The sequence below is a fragment of the Elephantulus edwardii genome, unplaced genomic scaffold, assembly GCF_000299155.1.
Source record: "Elephantulus edwardii isolate Elephantulus edwardi_28Jun2011 unplaced genomic scaffold, EleEdw1.0 scaffold00161, whole genome shotgun sequence".
NCBI classification, from domain to species: Eukaryota; Metazoa; Chordata; class Mammalia; order Macroscelidea; family Macroscelididae; genus Elephantulus; species Elephantulus edwardii.
In genome coordinates, this window is record NW_006399911.1 from 7,546,251 (window position 1) to 7,552,992 (window position 6,742).

General features: G+C 45.7%; 1 pseudogene; it reads right to left on the reverse strand.

The window, feature by feature from the left end:
* Positions 1 to 6,742, reverse strand: part of LOC102854461 — a 45,734-nt pseudogene that overhangs the window by 8,709 nt on the left and 30,283 nt on the right.

Sequence of the window (6,742 nt, forward strand, 5' to 3'; positions counted from 1 at the left end):
GAGGCGGGGTCGGGATCATCCGAGAAACGTCCGCTTTTCCCCGGGCGCTGCTGGGAGGAAGGTCACCGCTGAGCGTTCTGGGGAGCCAAGGCTGATACCTGTGGCCGGCTGGGGGCGAAGGGTGCAAACGTTCCTTCAGCTGCACCCTGCTCTTCTAAGAGCTGAGGAGGACAAGGGGTCAACACCCTGCCCAGCACAGAACTGAGGAGAGCTAAAGTCAGCATTCGTACCCCTCACAGGAGGGGTCGAGAGGTCAGCACCATTACCCTTCACAGAGCAGCTGAAGAGGGCGAGGGGTCAGTGTTAAGTCTTCACACTGGAGGCCAAGGACTCAAGGAAAGAACCATAGAGAAAGAGTTTAAAGCAGCTTCATTAAGGGGGCTCCCGAGTGGAATTCCTTGGTCTGGAGCAAGAGATAGACCAGGGAAAACCACACCCAGCTGGAGTGGGGCAGGATTTTATAGCAGGGGTCTTCAGGGAGGGAAGGGAGCTTGATGGTTCAGCCAGGTGCGTGAGGCATTGTTCACTCCCTTTGTTGACATGTCATGTTCTTTGAATCCCTTTATTCTCCCACTTGACCTTGGTCTGGGCCTGACATTCCAGTCTCTTTAGTGAAAAAAAGGGTAATGTGTCTTTATTCTTGCTACTTCCTGCTGAACAGGGGTGAAATTGGGTTGGTCTCCAGGGGAGGAAATGGATGATGTAGTAGCAACTGGTTCACAGTTAAGTTGGTCATTTCTTTTATGCTGTGAAGTTAAGAATTTTTTTTTTCTATAATTATATTTTATTAATTTTCATAAACATTTACAGAGATTTTGGGCTTCCACTCATTGTTGCACTATGAAGTTAAGAATTTTAAAAAGGCAGGGAGCGATTAGTAACAATATGAAGAGCTACTTAGGACTTGGGATCTGAGTGAGGCGAAGTGTAGTGGGCCCCATCATTTGAGAGGTGTAGGAGATCTGCTCAGTGAGAGTTTGACCTGGGGAAAGGTGGTGTTAATGGGGGTTACCTATGACTGCTGTGGAGGTAGTCAGGATGACTGTAATTTCTGCCCTAGCGTGGTTGAAGAAGTTTGGGTGCACATCATTTGATGAGGATGGTATCTCCTGGGGTGAATCTAGCTGTCTGGTCTAGATTTTCAGGGTCTGGGTATGCAGTGGTCTGCATGTTCCCGGAGTAAATATCTAAGGAGGGAAAGATAAGGAAAGAGGGGGTTCAATGGGTAGGTTATGGTTGAGCAGCTCAAAGGCGCTTAGAAAGGATGATGAACGAGGTTTTGCTCAGATACAGGTTAAGGAAATAGGAATTAGAAAGTTGCTGCTTTCCACACTGTGTTTATGGAACTACAGCAAGCAAGCTGCTTGGTCTGGGCCTGACAGTCAGCACTCCTGCCCAGGACAGAGCTGAGGACAGTGAGGGGCTAGCATCTCTCTGATGCATAACAAATGATTGCAAAGACCATGGCCTGTATCAGGTGGACCTTAAGTCTCCAGAGAGACACTGTTGCTCTTGACTACTTTAGAGAGGTTCCTAACCTCCAGGCATAGAAAAGGAAAATTGCACAAAGTGAAGCCATCTCAAGTGCTGCTTGAAGTAAGGTAAACAGCAAATGTTCTGCTGTCTTTTCTGTACCAGATATCACTGGGAATATTGCCTAATCTCCTTGAAACTTCCTCCCCAACTCACCACCACCCTCATTACCCAAAAACCAAACCTTATGCTGTTGGTTTAGTGAGTTGGTTCTGACTCGTAGGCCCTTCCAACAGGTTTCTGAGTCTGTAAATATTTACCAGGGAGAAGACTACCTATCTTTCTTCCTCTGAAGTTGTTGGTGCCCCTGACTCCCACACCTCTATTATTGTTGTGTAACATCCAGTGAGAACTGACTCATAGCTGACCCTCCAATGGGTTTTCAGAGGCAGGAAGTGACATGGGAGGAGACTGCTCATCTGTCTCCCATGGAACTGCTGGTGGATCCAGACTGGTGAGTTGGCAGCACAGATTCTTACCTCCAAGTCACCAGAGGTTCCTGTCCCTGCCCTCTTGTTGTTATTATTGTTGTTAAGTGCCGTCAAGTTAAGTACAACTCATAGCAAACCCATGAACAAAGATCTGAACCCTGTTCTATAATATTTTTCTAATGTTCATAGAGTTTCCAAAGGCCTGTTGTTTAAAAAGTAGATGCCAATCCTGCTTCCAACGCTGTCTTAATCAGGGAGCCCTATCAAACCCTGTCCACCATGGGTGACCATTATGGCATTGGACACAATAGTGGCACAGCATTAACTATCACAAACCCACGTTATCTCAATACAGCTAACTGACAGACAAGTGCTATACCTCTTAGAACATTCTTCTCAAGAACATTCTTAGAACGTTCTTCTCAAATGTAATTAACACTGCACCCTCCTGATTGACTTAAACAAGAGGCTTCAGGCCCACGGCTGATTGTTGACTATATCCAGGTGACCAGTCAGCTGACACAGAATTGTTAGTAAAACAAAAATGAAAACCAACAATGCTAGGGCTATGGAGTTCCTCTCCCTTCCTTTCCCAGAATAGCCACTGAGATGATCCAACCACAAGCAGTGGCAGCTGTAAGGATGCGAAACTGTTCTACCTCCATTTCCCAGGAATCTGAGACCCCAGTTCACTTCCCTAACTTGCAAAAAACAACTCTAAACATCCCCCTTACCAATTTTCTTTTAAGTCAATATAAAACCCCTCTTTAAGTAGGGGCTGGTCTCTACTTTGGAGCCAGCCTATAACCGCCAGTTGAAACTGACTTGCGGGTTCATACATGTTCTAGAGTGGAATCTGTGTGGATTAAAAAAGGAACAGGGACACGAGAGATTGGGGCAAGACTAAGATTCCTGATCAAGCCCAAATTTATTTGATGAATTCTGCTATAAATAGGCAGCGGAGTAGGCCGGACTGCCAGGGAACCCAGCCCTAGGTTATCAGTTTACAAACGAGAGGGAGGGGCATGCCCCAAGGTGTTGATTTACAGGTGCTGATTTAAGAGGTAGGAATAGTCCCAGAGATGGACAGGGGTGGCAGCTGCATGTACTCAGGATGGCTTCCTACACCAGCCCTGCAGTTTCTCCTCAATAAACTGTCTTTCTTGGCCTGAACTGGGTTCTGTCTTTCATTGGGGACTTTACAGTTTACACCCTACTTTTAACTAAATTAAGAGAACCTACCCTCTCTAATCCAACTGCTTTACACATGCCCTCTTAGGAACTTTAAATTCCTGGCAAGTGTGCCCATTCAACAGACCACACACTGTGACTCCCTGATTTGGCTCTTTGAGCCTCCTCTGACGGACCTTGTCTGAACTAGGTCTAGGTTGCTGGTCTGTGACTATGCAAAGGCAGATGCCCAGTTGGCCACTCAGCCCTGCTCACACCTTTTATGGCTCTTGCTTATTCCCACAAACAATGCTTCCACAAACTGAATGAACATTTTTATAAGAAAGGGAAAGAAACTAAGCCAAAATCCCCTTCCATGCCCTCAGTAAAGGTGGACTCTGTGTTGTGATGTAACTGCAGCAGTGGCCGGCTGACTGCTCTGACAGACACTGGGAGCGTGTTTCTGTTTGACAGATTTTATCCTGATAGCCAAGAGCTCCTTTCCAGAATGGTCACATGGCTCTGAGGGCTCATATGCTGGCTTCTGGAGAAGAGCTGCTAAGTTCTACACCGTCTAGAGCTGAAGCCAGGAAACAAAGTCTGAGCCTGAGCGACTGTGGAGATCAAAAGCTTGGCTGGAAGGCTTGGATCATTCCAGTCTTCCTTCCACAGAGCAAACACTTCCAGAGTCCGAGAGAGAGGCGAGTTCCTAAAGTTGTAGTGGGATTTCCAGCAGGCCTTACCCCAAATAGAAAAGGAAATCTCAGGAGTGAGAAGACAAGAAATCTGCCTTTCTTTACTAAGGTGTTGACTTAACATCAGTCTACTGAAAGAGAACCGAGCTTCTCTCCACAGTTCCATCTTAGAAAAGGTGGGAGGAAGGCTTCCTACCTAGGGCTCAAAGTCCAGGCCAGAGTTTATCTCTTCATCTCTTGTTCACATTTCTGTGTTTGTGTGTCTGAGCTGCCTGAGGCACTGGGCATCCACTGAGCACACACAGAGGACAAGTGTCAGCGAGGGGGAACAGGTGGCTTAATCCTAGACACTCCCCTCCCTTCCCAGATGAGGACTACTAGCGGGAGCACAGTCAGTTCTGTTAACCCTGGTGAGGCTCCAAGGGAAAGCCAAATTGGTAGGAGTGAAGGGTATGGATGTGTGGTGTAGGGTACCAGCAACTCCTGGAATGTTATGAGAGTGAAGAATAAACATAGATCACAGGCTGGACGATAATTAAAGACAATTAAAGGAAAGTTTATTAAGACAGTGGAAAGCTTATCAAGGCAAGGGAACACTCTAAGAAAGGAGTGGGCCCATCTCAGAAGTAAAGAGGTCACATCCAACAGGGTAAAAATGAAAGCCACAGATTGGGAAAAAATATTTGATAATGACATGTTTGAAAAGGGACTTATATCTAGAATTTATAAAATACTCAAGATAAAGGTAAATAACCCAAATGAAAAATGGGCACAGGATATGAACAAACACTTGACCAAAGAAAACATTCAGATGGCTCACAAACACATGAAGACATGTTCAAAATCCCTAGCTCTTGTTGTTGTTATTGTTATATGCCATCAAGTCATTTGCAACTCATAGCGACCCTATGTACAAGAGCCCTAAACACTGTTCTATCCTGTGCCAACCTCGCTGTCTTAAACACATTCATTCCCACCACTCTACTCACAGAATCGATCCATCTCATTGAGAGTCTTCCTCTCCTGTACCGTCCCTCCACTTTCCCAAACATGATGTCCCTCTCCAAGGACCAGTCCCTCCTTGCAACACGCCCAAAGTATGTCAGACGAAGCTTCAGAGTCCTTGACTCCAGGAAACATTCTGGCTTCACCCTCTCCACGATAAACCTGTTTGTTATCCTAACAGTCCATGGCATATTAAACACTCTTCTCCAGCACCACAACTCAAAGGTCGTCAATTCTCTTTCTATCATCCCTATTCACTGTCCAACTCTCTGATGCATGACACTTAATTGCAAAGACTATAGCCTGGATCAGGCGCACCTTAGTCTCCAGCCTGACATCATTGCACTTCAGTACTCTTGAGAGGTCCCCTCACAGCTGACTTTTCCAATGCAATTCATCTCCTGATTTCCTGGCTGCTGTTACTAAAAGTGTTGACTGTGGAACCAAGTAAACGAAAACTGTTAACTATCTCAATCTCTTCACCATCCATACTGATGCTGTCAATTGGCCCAGTGGTGAGAATCTTTGATATTCTTGATATTGAGCTTCAATCCATATTGAAGACTGCAGTCCTCGACCTTCTGCAGCAAGCGCTTCAGGTCTTCCTCAGTTTCAGCAAGCAGGGTTGTGTCATCTGCATAATGCAGGTTGTTGACGCGTCTTCCACCAATCCTGATGCCATATTCCTCCTTGTACAGCCCAGCATCTCAGATGATCTGTTCTGCATACAGATTGAAAAGGTATGGAGACAAAATACATCCCTGACGGACCCCTTTCTTGATTTAGAACGATCCAGTGTCTCCCTGCTCTGTTCTGACAACTGCCTCTTGGTTCAAGTATAGGTTTCGCATTAGCACAATCAAATGTTCTGGGATTCCCATTCTTCTCAGAGTCAGCCATAGCTTGTTGTGATCCACACAGTCAAAAGCTCTAAGAGAGATACAAATCAAAGCAACTATGAGATATCTTCTCACTCCAGTAAGAATAGCAAAATTTAACAGAACTGCAAACATCAAATGCTGATGAGGTTGCAGAGAAACTGGAACCTTTCTTCACTGCTGGTTGGAGTGCAAAATGGTGCAACCACTATGGAAGAATTTATGGTGCTTTCTCAAAAAGTTGTAAATAGAAATACCGTTTGACCCAGCAATTCCACTATTGGGAATATTCCTCAAAGAAACAATAAACACCACCCAAACAGATATATGTACACCCATGTTTATCACAGCGTTGTTCACAATAGCAAAGAGTTGGGTGTTGGATGGAGGGGTGCGGGTGGCTGAGGGTGTGTGTACTGAGGTTTTGAGACCTCAATGGAAGACTGTGGTATGCCCAGAAGAGGTTAAGCAAAAATTCCGTGATAGTGATGGAAGAGGCGAAAGAATGAGGTTGTTGCTGTTGGATTTGCCAATCTGTAGGACATGGTAGAACTGCCCCATTGGGTTTCCAGGGTTGTAATCTTTCTCCTGAAGCATGACTGGATGGTGGACTTGAACCACTGATCTTTTAGTTGATCTAAAATTTGGTTCAATATTGAAAGGAAAAGGGAGAAGAGGAACCTGGTTCTGAGTGCTTGTGGGTGATGGTAGCAGAAAGATGTCCACCTGGGGTAGACACCTAAATGTCCAGCTGGGTCCTTCAGTAAAGAGAAGTAGATCTAGAGGTCTTTGTTCTTTTTTGCCTGCTTTGTGGAAGGGGTCAGGGCAGAGACAGGCAGCTCAGGGCTCTGAAAACCGTGGATGATGTGTCAAACTTCTCTTTCACACACAGACTTTAGCTATGAAAATGAATCCTGCAGACACTCCTGCACTTGGGAACAAGGGTAGTCATACAACCTTACAGCAACGCACCCACAGGCTCATTAGTAGAGGTGGGTTAAACAACAAGGCACAGCTGTATCAATGGGCC